This window comes from Ascaphus truei, chromosome 16, assembly GCF_040206685.1.
Source record: "Ascaphus truei isolate aAscTru1 chromosome 16, aAscTru1.hap1, whole genome shotgun sequence".
Lineage (NCBI taxonomy): Eukaryota > Metazoa > Chordata > Amphibia > Anura > Ascaphidae > Ascaphus > Ascaphus truei.
Genome location: NC_134498.1, coordinates 30,296,381 through 30,321,716, shown reverse-complemented (window position 1 = coordinate 30,321,716; position 25,336 = coordinate 30,296,381).

Sequence of the window (25,336 nt, the reverse complement as noted above, 5' to 3'; positions counted from 1 at the left end):
TCCCGGGGAGAGTGCCCTGAACGTGCCCCTAGAGACTTTGGTGCTGGCCCCTTGTCACCGGAGGCCCCAGTCCCTTAGTCATCTGCCCCGCATTCCCCATCCAACACCAGTCCCAAGGTGCGACCCTTGACCCCCAGGCCCTCTTCACCTGGAAGCCCCGTGGCTCCCTATGGACAATATGATTTTATGTCTGTTATGCAATTGGAAGGGTCTGTGCATTGGGGGGATTGTGATGATGAGGGGATAAGTTCAATGCAATCTGAAAATGTTTTGTCTCCTGTCATAGAGGAGGCAGAAGGGACCCCTGTATGGGTAGGTCCTATATTCTGGGTGCTGTCGGGTACTGCTACTGACAGAAGCTTGGTGAAATTTAGTAGAGCAGCCCGAGTAATAGTTCATAAGTTCAAAAAGATGGGCTATGAGTTCCCATATCTACTTAATGATACTGGGAGAATGATCAGGAAGCCTGCTCATTACTATTAATGTGTTCTATTACTGCTGTAGTAGAAATGGTTCTGTTTAGTTAGTCACTGTATTGCCATGTATCTGTGTCCATGCAGTAGTGAGTATGTCAGTTCTGTCAAGCTGGAGTGCATAGGAGTTATTGCATTTCAGCTCATGTAATTTACAGGTGTTGCTCAGCAAGGTAAGGGTTATACCTGCTGCAGTCCAAGCCGGGACGGTTGGAGTTTTACCAGAGGGAGTATATAGCCTGGCCTTCTGCAGCTATAGCTAATTCTGGGCCTTTCCTCTGTCAGTCCTGTTAGAACAGGCAGTGGAAAGGTTAATTCCTCCAGTTGGTCTGTTTTGCATTTCAGCTCTGAGTATGTAGCAATATTCAGGGGCAGACCTAAGCAACATTTGAATGTGTTAATCCAAAGGGTGGATATGGGTTGGAACACCCCCTGATGTGTCTGTGAGCCAATCGGTATCCAGCTTTGAGTTGTAATGATTCAAAGCTAGAAACACTCCCTGAGGATATTCAAATTGAGACATATTCCCAAATTCAGTTAGTGATCAGGAGTCTTCAGAGAGATAGCAAGCCAAGAAGAGTTCTCTCCCTCCTGCCCCACCTGGGTGAGGAGGGAGGGGAAGTTAAGCTGCCATGAGCAGAAATGCAGAGAGCCAGATCAGGCCTATGATGTTCTGCTGTATGCTGTGTATGCTGCTCTGAATAAAGAACCACAGAAAGAAGCTGCTGTGTGTGTGTATCACTGTTCCTGGTGTGAGGAGAATGGAGTGTCAGTGGGGGTCTCTCCTCTGGAGACCCCAGGGGATCCCTACTGGCTGGAGGCACTGCACCACCCAGAGAGAGCAAGGTACCCTGTCCCACACCACCTCCTGTCGCTGTCCTGGTTCTCCCCACAACACCGCGGAGCCCTCAGCCCTCCTGTTTGCCAGCAGGTCACAGCACCCAGACCACTCAGAGTGACCAGAAGGAGTGTACCCCCCAATCTCATGTCGGGTGGGGTACCATAGAAGGGTTACATAAGGATCATTGCTGGTGCGATATAATGATCATTGCTGCCGTGATATAATGATCATTACTGGTGAGATATAATGATCATTGCTGGTGAGATATAATGATCATTGCTGGTGCAATATAAGGATCATTGCTGCCGTGATATAATGATCATTGCTGGTGTGATATAATGATCATTGCTGGTGCGATATAATGATCATTGCTGCCGTGATATAATGATCATTGCTGCCGTGATATAATGATCATTGCTGGTGCGATATAATGATCATTGCTGGTGCGATATAATGATAATTGCTGGTGCGATATAATGATAATTGCTGGTGCGATATAATGATCATTGCTGCCGTGATATAATGATCATTGCTGGTGTGATATAAGGATCATTGCTGGTGCGATATACAGTAAGGATCATTGCTGGTGCGATATAATGATCATTGCTGCCGTGATATATAATGATCATTGCTGGTGCGATATAATGATCATTACTGGTGCGATATAATGATCATTGCTGGTGCGATATAATGATCATCGCTGGTGCGATATAATGATCATTGCTGGTGAGATATAATGATCATCGCTGGTGCGATATAATGACCATTGCTGGTGCGATATAATGACCATTGCTGGTGTGATATAATGATCATTGCTGGTGCGATATAATGATCATTGCTGCCGTGATATAATGATCATTGCTGGTGCGATATAATGATCATCGCTGGTGCGATATAATGATCATCGCTGGTGCGATATAATGATCATTGCTGTTGAGATATAATGATCATTGCTGGTGCGATATAATGATCATTGCTGGTGCGATATAATGATCATTGCTGGTGCGATATAATGATCATTGCTGTTGAGATATAATGATCATTGCTGGTGCGATATAATGATCATTGCTGGTGCGATATAATGATCATTGCTGGTGAGATATAATGATCATTGCTGGTGTGATATAATGATCATTGCTGGTGCGATATAATGATCATTGCTGGTGCGATATAATGATCATCGCTCGTGTGATATAATGATCATCGCTGGTGCGATATAATGATCATTGCTGGTGCGATATAATGATCATTGCTGGTGCGATATAATGATCATTGCTGGTGCGATATAATGATCATTGCTGGTGCGATATAATGATCATTGCTGGTGCGATATAAGGATCATTGCTGGTGCGATATAATGATCATTGCTGGTGCGATATAATGATCATTGCTGGTGCGATATAATGATCATTGCTGGTGCGATATAATGATCATTGCTGGTGTGATATAATGATCATTGCTGGTGCGATATAATGATCATTGCTGGTGCGATATAATGATCATTGCTGGTGAGATATAATGATCATTGCTGGTGTGATATAATGATTATTGCTGCAGTGATATAATGATCATTGCTGGTGCGATATAATGATCATTGCTGGTGCGATATAATGATCATCGCTGGTGCGATATAATGATCATTGCTGGTGCGATATAATGATCATCGCTGGTGCGATATAAGGATCATTGCTGGTGCGATATAATGATCATCGCTGGTGTGATATAATGATCATTGCTGGTGCGATATAATGATCATCGCTGGTGCGATATAATGATCATTGCTGGTGCGATGTAAGGATCATTGCTGGTGCGATATAAGGATCATTGCTGGTGCGATATAAGGATCATTGCTGGTGCGATATAAGGATCATTGCTGGTGCGATATAAAGATCATTGCTGGTGCGATATAATGATCATTGCTGGTGCGATATAATGATCATTACTGGTGCGATATAATGATCATTGCTGGTGCGATATAATGATCATTGCGGGTGCGATATAAGGATCATTGCTGGTGCGATATAATGATCATTGCTGGTGCGATATAATGATCATTGCTGGTGCGATATAAGGATCATTGCTGGTGCGATATAATGATCATTGTGGGTGCGATATAAGGATCATTGCTGGTGTTGGCACTTCCATATGTCCCAGGACTCTCTTGTTGTCAGGTGGGCTCTCCCCCCCGGTGTTGTGATGTGTAAGTTATGTGGTTGGGGAAAACGAGTGAGGCACGGTTCACTTGTATATAGTAAATCAAATGAATTTATTAATAGTAACAACGGGACTCACATAGATTACAAGTAGACCCCTGGCCTCCTCACGTGGTCCAGGATCAGGTGTTGTTTACCTTGGTTTAACTTCCTTCTCCTTCCCACCACCCTCCTCCTTTTGCAGCATCGCGGCACCAAACAAAGAGACAGAGATATCTCCCTGATGAAGTGACACTGTCATGAAATGCGTATGATTGAACTTTGCAAGTTGTGTATCCAGTAAAGCGGAGACCAGTAATCACACATGCCAATTGGAAATCCAGCGTGTCCCCTATAGGAAATACCGAAGTAACAGCAGTTGGGAGTAGACTGGGTCTGGGAGAGCGGTGAGGAGCTCCATGTTCTGTGGCAGCATTGTTTGGTGCCGCGATGCTGCCTCACTCGTTTTCCTCTCCCACATAACTTACACATCACAACACCGGGGGGGAGAGCCCACCTGACAACAAGAGAGTCCTGTGTCAATCTGGAACCTGAGGACAGCCCCCATTGTGCTACCACCAGATGTGGATGGGTTAATGTTAACCTAAAAAGAAACCAAATCCCTGCAACTGCTCACACTGGGCCGTGTGAGTACAGTATTATACACATATATATATTTTTATATCCCCTTTCACCATACCAATTATCCATCACTGCTGGGAGAGAGAGATTTCGCCCTGTGAAAGTTACCAATCATTGTGTTTACTTACACATGGCCGTGTAAGTATTTATGTGTATCTGATTAATCCACCACTGCATGTAACGAATCAAGACTTCTAACAACTTTTTAAAGTCATTTTATATGCCTATCTAATCCCTTGCTCCCCCATTGCCTGTTTGTTTTTACGTCTCTTTAAGGGCTCTGGATTAACCCTTTTTCTGGGGTTGAAGCAGAAGGGATTCTGTTGCTGGCTCAGAAAATTAGAGAGCCACAGTTGGTTTGACGGCTTCATTGTAAGCCTATCATTGTTTAATAACTCAAGGTAAGCGCCTGGTCTTTTTACGCCATTACTTCCATATGTCCATCAGTAGAACAATAGGAGGAAACTACCCAGATGAGAGAATGTGCTCATCTCTTTGATACCTGGTGGGTTTCATTGATACTGTAAGGTTTGCTGGAGCATGCCCATCATCTGGGTAAATGAGTGGACTGCAAAGCGCAGACTTGGGCAAGAGATTCACAAGCCATGTGCAAAGTTCCCAAAAGGCAAAAAGTAGGAAAAGGGGCCAATGTCATATTAGGCTGCATGCAAAATGAGCAGGGTGGGTATGTGGTATGAGGATAAACAGAAGGATGGGAATGTCAGAGCAGAAAGTAAATCAGGACAAGTCCATAAAAAGAACAGGTAGGACAGAACAACTGATATAGTGAAGAAAATATAACCCAGTGCATGAAACTATAGTGTATAAAAGTGCAGCTCAAACCTAATAAAACAAAAACCTAGTTCTAGTGAAATGAGAATGTGAAAAATAGGGGAGGGCAGGATAAACAGTGACTAGTAATATATGTGAATAGTGATGAATAAATAAATATGGATAAAGAAACCATTCAACGCTGTGTTGTTCTGTTCTTTTCTTTGTGGGATGAGTGAGGATCTTCCTTCAATCTCTCTAAGGTTGGAGAAAAGAAAAAGCCCAATGGTTTAGATTGTATGATATAAGTGTGTATTCCAATATGGTTACAGCGCTTGCACTCACATTTTCAGTAGACTACACAAACGTTGTACAGGGGTCTTTGGGGATTCCTTCGGTCCTGCGTTCCAGTCCTTCCTGTTAGAAGCGCCTCTCTCCTGCGAGTGAACTCCGCTCAAGAGATTTACTGATCTGGCAAAAGGGAACAGGAAACCAGAATCTTATACAGAGACAAGAAAGTCCATTGCAGAGTCGGCGTCTGTCAAGAGGAAGAATCAGTCCAAATCTGCGGGTTAGGCACATAAGGCTGGGGCCATGGTACCTTCATCCATGTGGAGGCATGCGGAGGCTGGTCAGTGAGCGGGCATTTACCTGGCCATGGGGGAGCGTGTCTGGGGCATGCCTAGGGCGTCACGAAGCTGGTTCGCCTTCATTGGGCGAACCGCTCACGTAACCACCTGTCGCGCCAAGAAATCAGTTTGAACTGATTTCTTGCACAACACGTGCCCATTTTCGCGAGCACGCACACCCATGCCGCATGGATGCGAACAATGCCTTAAGGCAGTCTGTTCGCGTCCGCACGGTCTGCGGTACCATGGTCCCAGCCTTAGCATTATCACCAATGGAGCTATCCAGGTTCTGCTGTTGCTAATTGCAAGTGTTGCTGCTTCTGTAGAGCATGGTTGTATACTATATATCCAATTCATGAACCCTGACAGATGCAAAGAAATAGCTTCTTTTAACTGACTCGTCAAATAAAAATATCACTTGTGAACGCATTCACATGTCTCAGACAGGTCTGCAATCTCTTAGCATACAGTGTTTCCACTGCAGCCAGGGATTCTGGGAAATGACATACAAATGAGCACACATAAACACTCCAATCTCTAGAGCATAGGGTTAAACTGGTGAATGAGATAGATGCACAAAAAAATTACAACTGTGACAATTACAGTGGCAATTACACTGCTTTAAATCCTAATGTAATATTGCTCTGAGCAACTTCTCCTTTAACTCCTTCTATAACGACTCCCCAAACTGCTCACTAATTCATCCTGCTGCACTGAAGCAAAGGCAAGCAACAAGATATCTACACTTTTTAGCCCCAAATTAACATTATAATGCCAGTTTGCGACCTTTGATACCTATCGTCTATTGGGTTTTATTCACTAAAGAGCAAGAAGTTATAGAAAATACTTGAATGACTAAAACAATCGATAATGGCTATTGCAACATTACATAGCTGCAGAGAGGTCTTTTAAGCCCTATATGCTATACTTTCTGTGTTCCCCAAATGCCTGTGATGTCCCAGGGGGCTCTCCCTCTATGTTGTCAGATATTGCTGGCAGTTAATGGTTGTTTAGCTTTGCCCTTACCCAGCAATCTATAAATCACCCATTGAGTTATAAGGTCATTGGCATCGCATCAGTTGAAGCATCTGTTGTGGTGAACATGTGCAATGTACTGTAGCCCATCCTGTACCTCCTCCCCCCCAATCGTCTTATTCAATTGCTTATACAAGAACTGCTTGACAGGGTAAACATCATGATATATTTAATGAACTGTGTGCACTGTGACAGCAAGAAGAAAAAGGACAACAATGGCCAAAGCAAACTAAGATTTTCTTTACCTCTTCACTGCTGGCTGGTTTAGTGACAGAAAATCCTTACCTCCTGTAAACTACTTTGTAATCTGTATGAGCAGAGTTATCTGCAGTGCACAGCATACAAATACACATATGGGATATTTATCATTGAACTCTTCTATGCGGCAAACCTGGAATATGGGCAGCTTTTTGTGCCGCAATGTGGTGAAACACAATCAAATGGTATTTTTCGCCAACACTATTGCAAAGAGCAGGTTGTAGTTCTGTGTCCTTATTTAATATATTATGTTTCACTGCCATCTAGCTACTGGGTCATTTGCCTTCCAAGCAGCAACACGCAGAGTGCATCTGGTGATTAAAGAAGCAGTTCATGCAATATCCTACGTGTTTTTTTTTAATAAATCAGTTCTGTACTATGAGAAAATACTTATAGCATTTAAAATTTTAAAAAAAATGTTTTAAAGATATTTTTAATGTTGCTAATGTAGGAAGCATTTCCAAAGTCACACCCCCTTCCCCTTCTGATAGGCTCTGGCTCTTGAGCCCCGCCCTCTCTCTAGCAGTGAACCAATTGTATCTAGTAACTGCCCAGTCAATCATATTCCAGGAACCACATTGCCCACAATGCTGTGCAAGAACTGAATTAAATAACCCGAGCAAGCGATCGATTACAGGAGAACGGATCGATCTGCAGCTTAGCTAATCACTTGTCAGTGTGCAGATTGTATTAATGCACATATTGAATGGGAAATATATATATATATTTTTATTTATTTTTTAAACGGCAGCTTGAACTGCAGCTTTAATATCATGCTTATTTGTTTTTCATTTTTCTGAACATTATTTCAAATGTAATTCTCCTTTCTATCTAGGTATTTACATACAGTTTTAACACCTTCTACCCTAAAATCTAGTCACATTACCAACGGACCTTTAAGCTTGATTTGTTAAACTCACCATATGCATATTAATTCATGTGAAACCTGGATCTGTACTCTCTTGAACATATCCTCACTCAGGTAAGAAGTCTTAAAAGAAGTGTCCAACAAGATAGGTTGGGGTAGATTTGTTTGTGCCAGTAATAGTATGAACAGCTCAACGTCCATGTAATCTCCGGCAAGTAAGCTTATCCGGCAGTGTGAAATGTTTCTTCCGATCAGATATTTGTGCAGCACAGCATAAATATAAGGATCCTTCACTGATAAGCAGCAGGGCTCCAGTTACTGTATATTGTATGTAGTCTTTTTTGCAAGTGAGCCAATGGTGAATATCTCCTAGATACCAAAATCAGGTAATGGACAAAGTTCCTACAATCTGTCTAGTAACATGAATACTTTAGAATGCACACAGGGGATTTTTGGTGAAAGAAAACTATACTGTAGGTATCATTATTCTAAATGATACAATGTTTAATATGTTGACAAACATTTATTAATTAGAATACTGTGCTGATGTCTCATAAAAATACCATGTCTGCATCTCTAGAAGTATGTTGTGCCTATTAAATTACATTCAATTTATTCAAATGAATTGAGTAAAGCAACATATTATTTGTATGGACACAAAAGACAGCTACTACAGGTCATAATGTCAGAGTACAAAACAAGCTCAATTTTATACATTCTAAACTAGTCCATCTAGTGCTCATAATTAATTAGTGGATAAGCAAGTGTGGCAATGGGACAGTGTGAGAGTGCACCTGTTCCGAGGGGCTATATGAGATACAGTATACAAGTGCCTGTTCTTTTGAACATTTGCCATGTATCCTTGCCATACTTACTGTACATAAGTAGGAGTAATGCAGGTGCAGTATTATCTCTCGTGCCTGAGCCCTACTCCTGCCCTTCAACTACAGCCTGAAGTGTTCAAGTGCAATCAATACATGTGACAGAGAAGGAATAAATCAATGTGAAACAGTAACACATGGGAAGTGTTAGTTTTTGGTTCTGGGCACCTGTACCCCTCTGACAAATGTGCTCCTATAGAATGAATAGTGCACTATGATGCCTGTCCAGAGGACGTGCCTTGCTGCTGTCTTTCTCCTTCCACAGGTCCAATCCAGTATTGTTCCCATTACAAACAAGGAGATCATCTCAACAGCCTGGAAACATTACTACTATTGTGGTTTCACAATGTGCAAAAAAAGAACATCACTTTTTACAAATGCAATAGAAAAAAATAAAATGAACAAAAACATAGGATGTGCCCAAGTAAATTTTACAAAGCAAAGCAATGGAGTCACAGAGCAATCATTTATAGGACAAATTAAAACAGGTGCAGAGAGCTGAAAGTTGTGGGTGAATTTGCATGTCAAACAAAGCACAATTACCACTTTGAGAAGCTCAAGGTTTAAAGTCCCATATATTATCTACCTAATGATATATAGCAGTGCGTATAGCAGCAGGCTAGATCCCCCAGTGCTGTGCCACTGATAAATGTGAGGTCACCTAATCAACTATTCAGGTGCCAGAATGGCTAAAGTGAACGTATTAGGCATAAAAATAAAGGCAAAGGTAAATAATAGAGAGTAGAGACAAAGCAAAGAATGTTGTATATCGCAGATCTTTTTAGAAACATACAGCAAATCAGTCTTGTGTGGATGCAGCATCATAAATGGTTATAGACAGTTTGACCCAATAACAAGGGTGCTTGTTTATCTGACTGTTAAGCCCTTGCAGATAAACTGTACAGCAAAAGGCATTTATTTACCAGTTAATAGAATACACCAACTGTTTGCTGGTCTGCTGACAACGATATTGCATTGTTAAAAAAAACTGCTTGCTCACCAAGTTCCTGTAATTATTAAGCTCAATTGGTTACCCATAGTAATTGGGATTAAATAGAAAAAGTTGGTTAAATAATTAAAACAGCAGTCCCGTTTATTGTTTTGAATTATTTTGTACTTGAACTGTGGCAATGATATGTGATACCCAAGCCTTCGGGGATACAGTTGCTAAGATATTAAAACCTTCTCTGTCAGTATGTGACACAAAACTACAAATATGATCATCAAGAGAGAGTCGCAGGAGATTCCAGAGAAAGCCTGATCCCAAAGAGGAGACGCCAGAGCGAGCTTGATCCCAAAGAGGAGACGCCAGAGCGAGCTTGATCCCAAAGAGGAGACGTCAGGGTTAGCCTGATCCCAAAGAGGAGACGCCAGAGATAGCCTAATCCCAAAGAGGAGACGCCAGAGCGAGCCTGATCCCAAAGAGGAGACACCAGAGCGAGATTGATCCCAAAGAGGAGACGCCCTAGATAGCCTAATCCCAAAGAGGAGACGCCAGAGCTAGCCTGATCCCAAAGAGGAGACGCCTGAGATAGCCTAATCCCAAAGAGGAGACGCCAGAGCGAGCCTGATCCCAAAGAGGAGACACCAGAGCGAGATTGATCCCAAAGAGGACACGCCCAAGAGAGCCTAATCCCAAACAGGAGACACCAGAGTGAGATTGATCCCAAAGAGGAGACGCCCGAGATAGCCAAATCCCAAAGAGGAGACGCCAGAGCGATCCTGATCCCAAAGAGGAGACACCAGAGTGAGATTGATCCCAAAGAGGAGACGCCCGAGATAGCCTAATCCCAAAGACGAGACGCCAGAGCGAGCCTGATCCCAAAGAGGAGACACCAGAGCGAGATTGATCCCAAAGAGGAGACGCCCGAGAGAGCCTAATCCCAAACAGGAGACACCAGAGTGAGATTGATCCCAAAGAGGAGACGCCCGAGATAGCCTAATCCCAAAGAGGAGACGCCAGAGCGAGCCTGATCCCAAAGAGGAGACACCAGAGTGAGATTGATCCCAAAGAGGAGACGCCCGAGATAGCCTAATTCCAAAGAGGAGACGCCAGAGCGAGCCTGATCCCAAAGAGGAGACGCCCGAGATAGCCTAATCCCAAAGAGGAGACGCCAGAGTGAGCCTGATCCCAAAGGGGAGACGCCCGAGATAGCCTAATCCCAAAGAGGAGACACCAGAGTGAGTTGATCCCAAAGAGGAGACGCCCGAGATAGCCTAATTCCAAAGAGGAGACGCCAGAGCGAGCCTGATCCCAAAGAGGAGACGCCCGAGATAGCCTAATCCCAAAGAGGAGATGCCAGAGCGAGCCTGATCCCAAAGGGGAGACGCCCGAGATAGCCTAATCCCAAAGAGGAGACACCAGAGTGAGTTGATCCCAAAGAGGAGACGCCCGAGATAGCCTAATCCCAAAGAGGAGACACCAGAGTGAGTTGATCCCAAAGAGGAGACGCCCGAGATAGCCTAATCCCAAAGAGGAGACGCTAGAGCGAGCCTGATCCCAAAGAGGAGACGCCCGAGATAGCCTAATCCCAAAGAGGAGACGCCAGAGTGAGCCTGATCCCAAAGAGGAGATGCCAGAGCGAGCCTGATCCCAAAGGGGAGACGCCCGAGATAGCCTAATCCCAAAGAGGAGACACCAGAGAGAGTTGATCCCAAAGAGGAGACGCCCGAGATAGCCTAATCCCAAAGAGGAGACGCCAGAGCGAGCCTGATCCCAAAGAGGAGACACCAGAGTGAGATTGATCCCAAAGAGGAGACGCCTGAGATAGAATAATCCCAAAGAGGAGACGCCAGAGCGAGCCTGATCCCAAAGAGGAGACGCCCGAGATAGCCTAATCCCAAAGAGGAGACGCCAGAGCGAGCCTGATCCCAAACAGGAGATGCCAGAGCGAGCGTGATCCAAAAGCCATAGTGTGTTCACTGAGCAAGTATTCTAGTATCTAAGGGACCGTGGAGTCCACGGAGGTCGATACACCACTGATTATGTCCCTGGCACCTCCTGGTTCACATGATTAGAATAAAATACACCCCCCTCTCCAAAAAAAAAAATATTAATGTAGCAGTGCCAACTGCTGCTTTAAAGGTTGGTTAAAGTGTCAATTTGACAGACTACCATAAAAAACCTCTGGTCGCTTTTTAGCATTTTCCACCTGTCAAAGATTAGCATTACCATTATTGTGATGAAATCCAGTAAATTACGCTGTACATTGTGAGCTCTAAATTATTGACCTAATACAAAGATCCATGTACAGTAAATTAGAAAATAAGCAGAAGTAGAATAAATATTTTCTGCAAAAACAGGGATCGCATTCAGTATATCATCATGTGTACATATACAGTACATCATATCGACTTAGAATTAAACCTACTGTACAAAAGAGGCATTGTTCTGAATAACAATAATGTAATAATTGTTTGTCCTTGTATAGTACTGCAAGTTTTAAGTAGCGCTTTACAAAGACATTTTGCAGACACAGCCCCTGCCCCGTAGAGCTTACAATCTATGGGGTGGGGTTGGTGCTTGAGGCACAAGGAGAGAAAGTGACTTGCCCAAGGTCACGAGGAGCCGACACTGGGAATTGAACCAGATGACCAAACTCAGTGCCAGTCAGTGTCTTTACTCACTGAGCCACTTATAAAATTATAATGTTCAAATTCCGCTTACTAGGACATCCAAATGTGCTTTATATGTAACACGCCATTTAAGAGTTCTTTGTTTCCAAAACAAAAGGTAAAATTGCAAAAGGGACACATACACTTACAGTTAAAAATCCTGCTTTAACCCAGAAATATTTGTTTTCTACTGTGCAAATAGAAATGTGTAAACATGATATTTTTCCATTCGCAGTTTTTTTTATTTCTGCTAATGTTTAAGAATTTCTGCCAAATTTGAATGAGGGAATTAAGCAAAAAAAAAATGCAGAAAATGTAATTTTATTCCCAGATTTGCCTAAAATGGAGACATTTTACCGCAAGAAATGTTCAAAACTTTCTCCCACGATAACAAATCAGGCAAAATGTGTCCTTTTAGAGTGAAAAAAAAATGTGCAATCTTGTCAGAATTTGCAAGTGATTCGTCAAGCATTAAGTCAATGTATAGTGACATTTCTCATTCTATGCTAATTTGCTAAATTCTCTAAAATCGCTAGATCCGCTTAATGCTGACACTATAAATTGGGCACAGACGCCATGTTTCTCGCTCACTGTCTGGCGATATTTCACTGAAAGCTTATTCATTTGGTGATTTTAGCCTCTAGCCCTTTGAGGCTTGGTGAAAGGTTTTGCAAGGAATGGAGTTTGGGGGAAATGCTAAAAATGTTGCCCCTGTATTGGTGAAACAAAAAGTATGTGAGTTAGGCAGCACTCCACCACACTACATTTAAGTGTATACATTTCTGATCTGGTGCACGGAAACAGAGAGGGACCCCTGGCCCCCTCAAAACAATAACCAATTAATATAGGGTTCCCTCGTAAATGAGCGTGCCTCGCTCTCGTGCCGGAAGTCGGACCCAGCTTCCGCATCTATAAACCCTTAAGGCAAGTGTATTTTGTGTGTGTGCATGCGTGCGTGCATTGGTTAGTGCCTGACACTCTCTCCTGAACTCTTAAGTGTGCCCTTGGACACAAAAAGGTTGGGGACCCTTGATTAGAGTATTACACACTTGCAATAAAACAACTTCTTTACCCCTCAATAAAAAAACACACACACAAATCATCTATTCACACCCTCTATTTACTCCTTCCTGCTGCTGGGATCTCCCCTAAGACTGAACCCAGACATACACACCTGATCTCACCCATGCCTTCCTGCCACCTCTTCCCCTGTAAATGGTGTTAACCTTCTGATTTAATACTGACTAACCTTAAAACTCGCTCCACAAATCAAGCATCCCAATAGCCTGCACTCATGGCCATTGTCCCACAGTCACTTATATCAACCATTGTGACCAAGCACTGCCATCTACAGCACTTATTCCCTCACCTGCTGTCTATGTAAGTCTCCCATCATACAACTTAGATTGTAAGCTCTTCGGGGCAGGGATTTCCTTTCCTATTGTCTGATTTTGCTGCGCTTATTGTATTATAATTCCCCGTACTGTATTTTTTGTGAATTGCTTTTGTCGCTATATAAATAAAGACATACAATACAATACATCGCAGGGAGTCCTAACGAGGATATTATAACATGAGTTGTTTAGTATGCCCATTTATAATATGAAACACGTGTTGCTGTAATGTTTAACATACATTCTTCTTCAACAGTCAGTCCCATTAGTTTGGCTCGGAACAGCTACAACAGGAGCTAATATTGTGTAAATGTTATTCAGAATATCAGTTACAATGTAAAATAATTGATTTGATACAGATGTAATCGACAGGCATCTACATTTCTATATACAACAATGGGTCAGACAGCACATCTATCCAAAGAATAATGTGTCTGATAAATTACTGCAATGGTACACGGGTCCAAGAACCCACCAGGGTCCAAACAATAAAGATTAAAAGTGTGTGGGGTCCTAGCACTGAAAAATCAAGTACTGTTGCTTGATTCAAAAATAACTTGTATTATGATTTAAAGCATATACAAAATGATCAACATACAGTAGATGCAACATGAGAGATTTCTCACGTGAATTCAGAGGTATTCCTATAACTATAGTTTGGAGAAAGGTATTTGAGAAAGAAAAGGGTGATATATAAATGTTCTTGAATTAATACAGTGGAATATCCATCATATGTTTGAGATATCCAAGTAATGAGCTGTATGGCCAAACAGCATACCGATGCAAGGCACTGAGCAATAGAGTCTAAAGCCATATGTGACACGAAGCAGGGTCACTACATAAAGTGAAGTAACATGTATCTGTATCATGTATCTGTATCATGTATCTGTATGAGACAAAAAAACATGATGGGGCACAAAATACAGCACAGAAGAGATTAATCCAACTTGATTTGTTTAAAAAACAAATGGGTGCAAAAAGCGGGACTCCTCAAGGAGAACACTTGATTACATCAGCCCGCACCAACGTGTCTACCTTGGTTTCATCTGGACATGTCGTAAAAAACGAAACGTGTCAACAAGGGCTGTCATTCAAGGCTGAGAAGTGCGCTCGTATCTCTCCTTCCAGATTCCAATTGTGTAAGGGGACAGAGAAATCCCTGTGAGGTCCTAACCGTGCACTCTCATTCAAACATCCATGGGTAAAGAGTAAACAAAGAGATACCAGGTACAGTAAGAAGCATAATGATTCAGTATCCATGAGATATGCAAAGATAAGTGTATCCAATTCCATATCAGTACCTCTCTGACTATTCAAGTGGGGGTCATATACATGGGTAACACCCACGTGGCCTACACTTGTCGATAGTAAAATAAACAGGTCTATCATGATCTTACGTTCTCTGTATTGATGGATACATATGAGGAGGACATTGCAGTGTCTGATTCCATCTGTGGATGGGAATAGTAGTAGGGTGGGTGCCCTAATTGCTATGTGGACAAGGACACATGAGGGGAGGGATGGCTAGAAATACATGATTACAACAAGCATGGAACATGCTTCTTAAATAGATGCTATTATACCCTTTGCCCATCTGCAGCACACAAATACAAAAGCAACTAACATTGCCAGTCAAGTTATCCAAACGTCTTATACAGTACCTTGTTTACAGAACCTCTATGTCTATGTTAATTAACTAATTAATGAATGATCACATAGCTGCTCTGTATATTCTTGCTGGCTTTGTTGTTTATCTGTAAATAAAACCTCAATCCAACCCAACAGAACCAATGGGAGTCCAGTGAAAACTCTGCAGCAAAATCCAGTGTAACAAATGGAAGAATGGGACTTGGATTTTTTCCATCACAAGACAACTTTGAGGCACATACTTGTAACCCTGCTTCCCCCCCCCCCCCTAGACTCATCTGACATATCTAGGGTGTGTGAGAGTGGATTACATGTACTGGGTGGTGCGTACCTGTGTGGAACAGGAGGGCCTGAGTCTCCCGCGGTGGTGTGGGGGATAACAGGACCAGGCTTCTGGGGTATTAGCCTCCATGCTTTCAGTGGTGCAGCGCCTCCATCCTCTATACCTTCCCAAGATATGGGGTAGGACCCGTATAGAAGAGTGACCCCTGGTCCCAGGGTAGATGCTCCAGAATCACACAACAGTCTTTAGTAAAAGGTAAAGTCTGTCTTTATTGCTCCGAGCCGCGCCCGGCAGTAGTAGCACAAGCAGCTACAACAACAGCAATGTCCGTAGTAATCACGACCCTCCACTCTGTACAGGACTTTCCTCCTCTCCTTCCCTCAATACCCCACTGCCCACCGCAGAGGGTATCCTCCGGGTGGGGGATGGATTCTCCCCATCACCCCATCATCGGGGTGAGGGGCATTGGTCCACCTGAACTCGGCTCACTCTCCAAATGGAATAGGCCAGAGTTCTCTCTCTTTCTTGCTCGCTCCCAGGACGGAGCTGTGTCTACTCCTCCAACTCCCAGGACAGACTCAAAAGCCTCGAATAGACTGGAAAAGACTAGACTAACTGTCACTTACAGGAATCGGCTGCTAAATAGGCTTAGCCCCACCCCTCATGATGTCAGCAGACCCTCCTCTCTGTCTCATGCCTGCAGCAGAGTCAGGGGCCTGCATCTATCACTCAGGGCAGGGCTTGAAAGGGGGGAAAACCCATGATTACTACTGGTGCCTGCCCTTAACAGGACTTACCACAGTAGGAGAAAGATATGTATAGCATGTGCTGTTTACAGGGGGCTACACCCTCCCTCTGGTGGAATCCAATGGTCCCCACTTGGACCTAGCTCTAGCAGCACCATCCTGCGGCGAACAACCTGGGAAACACACATATTATGGCAGTGTTAGCATAACATAGTCACATGAGGTAGTTCAAGATGAAACACAGTTACTCCCAACGTGGAGAACCCTACTAATAATGTTTTGGATCTGGCTTTCTTATTCTTCGGCCATTGTGACCCGTGATGGTCACAAAGAACGATTGCACCGACCCATGCTCCGGTCGATATATCACGCTGTGCATGTATGTGCACCTTCCTATGCTCCAGATCCTAACCAACTCACTTATTTTGTCCTCGTTGTGATAGCCTCCCTGACCAAACTTGGTCCGAAGAGATTCCTGCACAGCCTCCCTGAGCCAACTATCCCGATTCTCTTCTATTTCCCTCATGATGGGCTCAGGCACAGAAGGGTACTCGTATCCATGTGACTGCCTATACCTAGCCACTATGGCTCTGTCGGCACGGCTCAACTTAGTGAGCTTTCGATGACACGTCCTGCTGGGCAGTACCCAAAACTCTGGCTCTTCCGGAGCTATTTCATCATACAGTATACTAGGACCTTTGGGTTGAATGAGTTTCTGCTTGATCTCACTGAACCTATAGTCTATCTCATCCTCCACCTCCTGAGGAGTAAAGGCACCTGTCGCCCACCAATGGTCAACAATCTTGCTCTTTATGAGCAGGAACCGTGTACGGTCCATCCCCTCATGGTACCCAGTAAACAGGGGTGCCCACCATTTGTCACGGTGCTCGTATTCTGTGGACTGACTAGGGCTCTCTACCTCAGATTCTGCCTGCGATGAGACACCGGACGTCCCCGCCTCCGTAGAGCGTGAGCAATCTCTCCTCCCCTTGGCATTGAAGTACCTGGTAGGGTTCATCTTATGAACCACCTCCCGAACAGGCCCAGCCTCTGCTGGAGTATGTGACCCTCGGGCTCTCCCTCTAGCTGTAGGAGAAAACGGCACAGGGTTAGACACAGGTATCACACTGGAGTAAGGTATTTCCCCATCCGACCCCTCATCGCTCAACTCCCAGTCCCGCAAGTCCTTGGAGTACTTAGGGTTTTTGCTTAATTTATCCCCGCTAGGTCCCGGTGGCAACACTCATGACTGGGCAGGGGCAGTGACCGGGGCGATGGAGCTAGGGGCTGGGGCAGGGGCAACATTCATGTCATTGTCCAGCAAGTGGGTAATACCGCGTCCAAGGGACGCTTTCTTGTGTGCTTTCTCCGCCATACTTCGCGCCTCTCTCGATGGACCTTGGCTCTTCAGGGTGGCCATTGCAGCAGCCATGGCTACTCTCCGGGAGGAGAACAGCGCTCCCGGGCCTCGCTTTCCGGTGGAACCGGAAATGACGTCATCAGCGGTGCCCGTAGAATCTCCATCCGCTCCGTGGTCACGCACCGGAAGTGCGTCGAGGACCGGCATGGGCGTTGGCGGAGCATCCGGTTCACGGATAGACAAGTAGGCCTCAAGCCTCTCCTTCTCGTCCTCCTCGGTTGCTGCTTTCGCCTGGCGGGAGTAAGGGGGTGGTGGAGTCTCCTTACCGCTCCGCTGCTGTTTGGTGATCTTTGGATCCTCCGGGGTCATCACGGCCGCCATCTCAGCCGCACTGGGAGTCACCACGGCCGTGGGACTCTTACGGGCCTCCGGCCGCACCAGCGCTCGCCGTCGGAAGGTGTCCGGACTCGTCTGCTCCTTCTTGGTACTGCTGGGTTGGTTCGCCGGTAGGCGTATCGCCACCGATGTCACGCCAACCTCTTCCTCCGAGGATATCAGGATCGGATCCTCCGCTAGGGAGTCACCGGGTTCTTCTGCGATACAACCAGTGGGTATAGGTACGAAACAGTTGCGCTCTGGTACCTCCACTGCGGTCGCGCTCTTCTCAGTTGCCAGCTCGCTCGGTTCTGCAGCGGGCTGGGCTTTGGTTCCTCCCGCTCGGTTGCAACGGGGAACCAGGGCAGTCTTGTCTTTACCTTCCGCCACCTCCGTTAATGTTCCCGGAGAGGCACCCCGCGGGGTCTCGGTCAAAGGCCATGCTCGTTCGGCCACAGGTAAAACGTGCCGCATTGAGGGCATCGGGCCTTGGTGCCTGGTACCGCGCCCGGTATCCCGCAGTGAACACACAAACACCGGAGGTATTCGTGCTCCGCTACCTCCACTACCAGCAAGCCTCCTGGTAGTTGGTAGATAGTAGTACTCATCTCGGACATGGTTAGCTCAGGGGTGGAACAGTTCAGTGTTTCAGCTCCCTGCTCCTCGAATGCCAGACAGAAGTGAAGCTCTTCGCTCTCGCTTCCTGTCCCTCCCTTTGCTGAGGATGCTCCTGATTGGCTCTCCTTGTGCCCCCTCCCTCTGGTGGAAACAAGAGGTGGGGCACTCCTTCCTTCAGTGTGACGTGACCTGGTTTGTTGACCAGTCACAGCACAGGTGGGTGGGCTTTCGGCTTTCACGCCGCTCCGCTCTTCTTGCAGGGGATCTGGGTTTGGCGCCAAACCCCTGCACATTTCCCGCCACATTTCTCGTACAGTTCTTTTGCACGGTGCACGTGCGCGCTCCAGGACAGACGGGAAATGCCATTTTAGCTCGGCTGCTATCTGCTGGGCCGCTGATGGCGCCTTGGTCGCCATTTTGGAGGGTTCTTTGCTCCTCGGAGCACATGCAGTGACGGCCGCCATTTTAGATGCGCCAACCACATGTAATTGTGTACTCTCCTCAGTGTCTAAGGTGTAATTTGCTACTAGACACTGACTGATCTCCTCGACACCGTCTACTCCTTTCTGCATGCCTATTCTGGTACCCACTAATAAGAGGTGGCCTACCCCAGGCTAGGCAGAACTCCTTCTGTGTGTGTACTGTGCTCGATGTTCGTTCCGTGCCTGTGCTCTGTGGTGCGTTCTGTGTTGCTAGCTAGCATACCGGGCATCTCCCTAGGTACGGGCGTCCCTTTATTGGCCACTCATAGTGCGGGCCCTGGGCCATGGTCCCTGGACTAGTTAGCAGGCTGACCCCCCCAGTTGCCTCACACTATCTGCCATCTCCAAGTGTGCTCTCCGGCAGGATGGACTGTGGTGGGGCCTCAATACCCCACTGCCCACCGCAGAGGGTATCCTCCGGGTGGGGGATGGATTCTCCCCATCACCCCATCATCGGGGTGAGGGGCATTGGTCCACCTGAACTCGGCTCACTCTCCAAATGGAATAGGCCAGAGTTCACTCTCTCTCTTGCTCGCTCCCAGGACGGAGCTGTGTCTACTCCTCCAACTCCCAGGACAGACTCCAAAGCCTCGAATAGACTGGAATAGACTAGACTAACTGTCACTTACAGGAATCGGCTGCTAAATAGGCTTAGACCCACCCCTCATGATTTCAGCAGACCCTCCCCTCTGTCTTATGCCTGCAGCAGAGTCAGGGGCCTGCATCTATCACTCAGGGCAGGGCTTGAAAGGGGGGAAAACCCATGATTACTACTGGTGCCTGCCGTTAACAGGACTTACCACAGTAGGAGAAAGATATGTATAGCCTGTGCTGTTTACAGGGGGCTACATACTGTAGAATAATGGTCGGAAAGAACCATTCAACATGAAGTTGGGATGTGCATCACAATCTAATGATTGTACAGCGACTAACCATGATATAGTCAATGTGGTAATACGGGCATTGGTAGATTATACAACCCAGTACAACATAACAACTGTGTTATATTCTGTTAGACATATATTCACTGTATACAGTACCATGTTATCTGACAGCACTACATACATAAACAAAACGATTAGATCACGAACAAATGAAATATGTTAGGAGTAATAATATTAAATACAGACAACTTTATGCCACACAGCTTTTATGGATACAGTTTTCAATTGCTGTTAAATACTGCTAGGTGAACACTGAGTGATAATAAGAATTTGAATCACATTAATCATGTTACTACATATACTGAGCGTAATTTACAAATGTGTTTGAATGTTTCTACTGTATTAAATGAAATATCTAGCTTCTGCTCCACTTAACACAGTTGTCATCTATCTCACATTGTATAAATGGATTTGCTCACATTACTGTATAGGAACATTTTTGACATGGCAACTGTGTATGCAAAACTCAATGGTAAATACATTACAAGATATTGGATAGCAAGGTACTTTGTGCTGAATGCTTAATACCATATTATGCATTATATTTAGAGGAAATCATTATTCATACAGGTCACTGCAGTGACAGCCGGCATCACTTTGCTGCATTTTGGTAATGGAGTCAAATGTGTATTATAATTTTAATATAATTATGAAAGATGAGATTTAATGATACTGGGATAACACCATTTGCTGAAAGACCATATAAATTTACTAACCATCTAAGGTCATATTTCAAGTAAACAGAATCTATATTTTACAAATTAAGTGAACGCTCTTTAGACAATAAATTGCATTTGGATGAGATCCAAATCATTGCTACAGTAAAACTTAAAAAATCAAGTGTGCATGACTTACCAAATAAAAAAGTATTAATTTAAAGTTTTGGGTTAAAAATGAAGGACTCAAAATTCTTTGTCTGTCATGTTCGAGAGTAAAGATTTCTTGTTATACTGCTACTCATATTGTGAACTCCCCATACATTGACCCCTATCGAAGACTGAGCAACCTGTGCTGAAGCAGGGATATCCTGAAAACCTGACCTGTTTGGGGGTGATGGGGGGGCTTGAGGACTGGAGTTGAGTATCCCTATGATAGACAAAGTTACCAAAGGATTTCTGTGCTTCATAGATGATTCTACACATACCCACACAGACACCCCCCCACACACACACACACACACAAATACCCATCAACATGACATTCTGATAAGAAAATCATGTACAATTGTAACAACATATACATGCAACAATATGTATACTTACAATCTCTTACCCCCTCAGACACACACACCATTGTTTTATTGTCACACAAAAAACTCCTTACACAAAATACAAACTGTACAATGAAGTGGCACCCTTCTTAAGCACCCACCGGCCTGTCCCTCCCCTAAGACACACAGACACAGGAGCACACTTATCTCACACTGTTCAATAATAATTCCACTTATTATTTCTTATTCAGAAAGATTCCAATACTTCAGAAGATTGTTGATCAGCAGCCCGTCAGTTTATTGTTAGTGTTACTTACAGATGAAAGTTGAATCAATGATGACAAACATGTACTCTGATGGTATTCATAGAACAAATAAATCCTTGTTCACACACATGCTGCCGCTTAGATGTAAATTGCAGTGTGTCCTTGGAGAGAGACACACCGCCACTGACCCACACACCCACTGACCCACACACCCACACCACCACTGACCCACACCGCCACTGACCCACACACCCACTGACCCACATACCCACACTGACCCACACCGCCACTGACCCACACACCCACACCGCCACTGACCCACACACCCACACCGCCACTGACCCACACACCCACTGACCCACACTGACCCACAGAGCCACTGACCCACACACCCAGAGCCACTGACCCACACACCCAGAGCCACTGACCCACACACCCAGAGCTACTGAACCACACCCAGAGCCACTGTGCCACTGACCCACACACAAAGCCACTGACCCCCACACACAGCCACTGACCCACTCACACACAGATCCAGTGACACACTCACAGAGACAGTGACACACACACAGAGACACTGACACACACGCACAGAGACAGAGACACACACGCACAGAGACAGAGACACACACGCACAGAGACAGAGACACACACACACACACAGAGACACACACGCACAGAGACAGAGACACTGATGCACAGAGACACTGGCGCACAGAGCCACTGGCGCACAGAGACACTGACGCACAGAGACACTGACGCACAGAGACACTGGCACACAGAGACACCGACACACAGAGACACCGGCACACAGAGACACCGGCACACAGAGCCACCGACACACACACACACAGCCAGTGAGACACACACACAAAGGGAGCCAGTGACACACACAGAGGGAGCCAGTAACACACACACACAGAACCAGTGACACACACAAACACAGAGAGCCAGTGACACACACACACACAGAGCCAGTGACACACACACACAGAGAGCCAGTGACACACACACAGAGCCAGTGACACACACACACACACACACAGAGAGAGAGCCAGTGACACACACACACACAGAGCCAGTGACACACACACACAGAGAGCCAGTGACACACACACAGAGAGAGCCAGTGACACACACACACAGAGCCAGTGACACACACACACACACACACAGAGAGCCAGTGACACACACACACAGAGAGCCAATGACACACACACAGACACAGAGAGCCAGTGACACACACACATACACACACGCACAGAGACACTGACACACACGCACAGAGACACTGACACACAGAGACACTGACGCACAGAAACACTGATGCACAGAGCCACATGCATAGAGCCACCGACACACACACACACACACAGAGCCAGTTACACACACACACACACACACACACACAGAGCCAGTTACACACACACACACACACACACACAGGGAGCCAGTGACACACACACACATACAGAGAGGGAGCCAGTGACACACACACACACAGAGCCAGTGACACACTCACACTCACTCTCTCTGTGTCCTACCTTTCACTCTGGAGCATGTGGGGGGGGAAGCCATCTTGACTGGCCGCAGGCACCTCCCTTGCGTCTCTCACTGCTGAGGCTTCGCTGACACTAACCCCGCCCCCTCTCTCTGCTGTCAGACCGGCCTCCTGCTCTCCTCTCTGCCTGCATTCTGTGCTCTCTGCTGCCCCCCCCTGCTCTGATGGCTAAAACCAGAACAGCCAAATTAAAAAACCGGGACAGCCATTAAAAAAACGGGACTGTCCCGGCTAAACCGGGACACCTGGTCACCCTATCCACAGGGCAGGGACTGTGTCTGAAAAATGTTTCTGTAAAGCGCTATAGAAGAACTATTATATTATCATTATTATTAATTATTATAAGGAGAGCCAATAGTACAGAGCTGCACAGCAGGCAGCAACAAGGCAAGCTGTAACTCAAGTCTAGGAACAGCTGCAGCCAATCACTCAGTCCAGGGAGAGGTTTGCCAGGAACCTCTACAGCCATGTATGGGTGAGATCCAGTCAAACCCTGGACTGGAACCCTTACAGCCAACCTCTATCATCTGCTATGAATCAAACCTTACTAGAATTCAGCTCGTTTTGGCTACATATGAATTCTAAATCTTACAACATTCTCATGCAATGGTCTTGATATACATTCTCATTCATAATTTTTTTTTTTTAACTTATATTTTTATTCAGATTTTCAAGCAGGAAGGGGAAGGGTCCAAAAAAAAGGGGGGGTGGGAAGGAGAAGGGTACAAAAAAAGGGGGGATGGGAAGGGGAAGGGTACAAAAAAAGAGGGGGGATCAGGGGGGGGGAAACAACCATTTTCTATCAGAATTCTCACAATCAACAACAGTCACATTACATAGCATACAACATTTTATAAACTAATTATCCTACACTCATGACTCCCAGATCCTCTATCCTATTGGGACCTTACCCCTATCAAACATCCCAGGAATCCAGACTATATCAAACTTCCTTGTGGTGTGATTCAGGAATGAGGTGAGTCACTCCTTTAATTGTACATCGTTAACCCTTCTAATAACCTCTCTTCTGAAGGACAGCAGTGTCTTTTCCCACGCTGCTGCTGCTACTGCGCGCTTAGCCGCCGTCACTATATGCGAAATTAATTTAGCTGTGTAATGATTCACATCTTCCATAGGCTTAGCCAAAATTATTAAAGTTGGGTCTAGCAGCATCTTGATTCCCGTCACATCTTCTATTCATTTCAAAACTGTCCTCCAGTACAGTATGTCTTCATTAATGGACAAAACCACCATATGTGTGCTAGGTCCCCTATCAGTGCACATCCCCTCCAAAATCGGTCAGAGGCCTCCGGGAGCATTTGCTTTAGCAGTGTAATACCAGCGTAATAACTTTTTATAAATATTCTCTTTTGTGTTACTGTAGTGTACATAGAGGTTGTACCCGCATCTTCCCAGATATCTTCCCAGTCCTCTCCTGTTATATCAGTCCGGAAGTCCAGAGCCCACTGGTCCATATATTTATGGACTGGGGTATCCTTGGTAAAGGAATGAAATCAGGACTTTTTGATATTTTTTTGTTTTGCATAAATCTTTGAATTATGTTTATCTAGGGAATTCCTCTTCATAGAAACCCTGGCGCACAAAATGTCGGACAAGCATATATTTAAACATCTCCATCAGAGGCAACCCGTTTTTTCTCATCAATTCCTCAAACGACATCAACTTATCTTTTTCTAATAAATCTCCCGTGTCTCCAGGTTTCAAAGCCCGACCCTGGAAACCCAGCAAAAACCCTGGATTACCGAACAGTGGTGTAAGTCTAGATTTAGTTGGCATAACCTTATTTTTCTTTTTTGCCAACTGCCAGATTTTCAGAGTAAACTCGATTACCGCCGGCTCAGGCTGTCTCCCAAGACAGATCCTGGAGCTCGACAACAGCAAAGTAGGTAGGCCAACCGGGTATTTAAGTGAGCTCCAAATCCACCCAAGCATAGGACCCTCCCGGGGAGTGCCAGTATACCATTTGTTTCAAATGAGAGGCTATATAATTTTGCAGACACAGTCCCTGCCCGTGGAGCTCACAATCTATGTTTTGTGGTGCCTGAGGCACAGGGAGATAAAGTGTCCAAGTGCCCAAGGTCACCAGGTATTGAACCAGGTCAGTGTCTTTACTCACTGAGCCGCTCCTTCACCCATATAGCTTTTAATGACTTTGTGGTAGGGCAATATTTCATAGTATTTTATTTGAAATGTTCCTAATATACTTTTAAATGTTGTGCAAAGT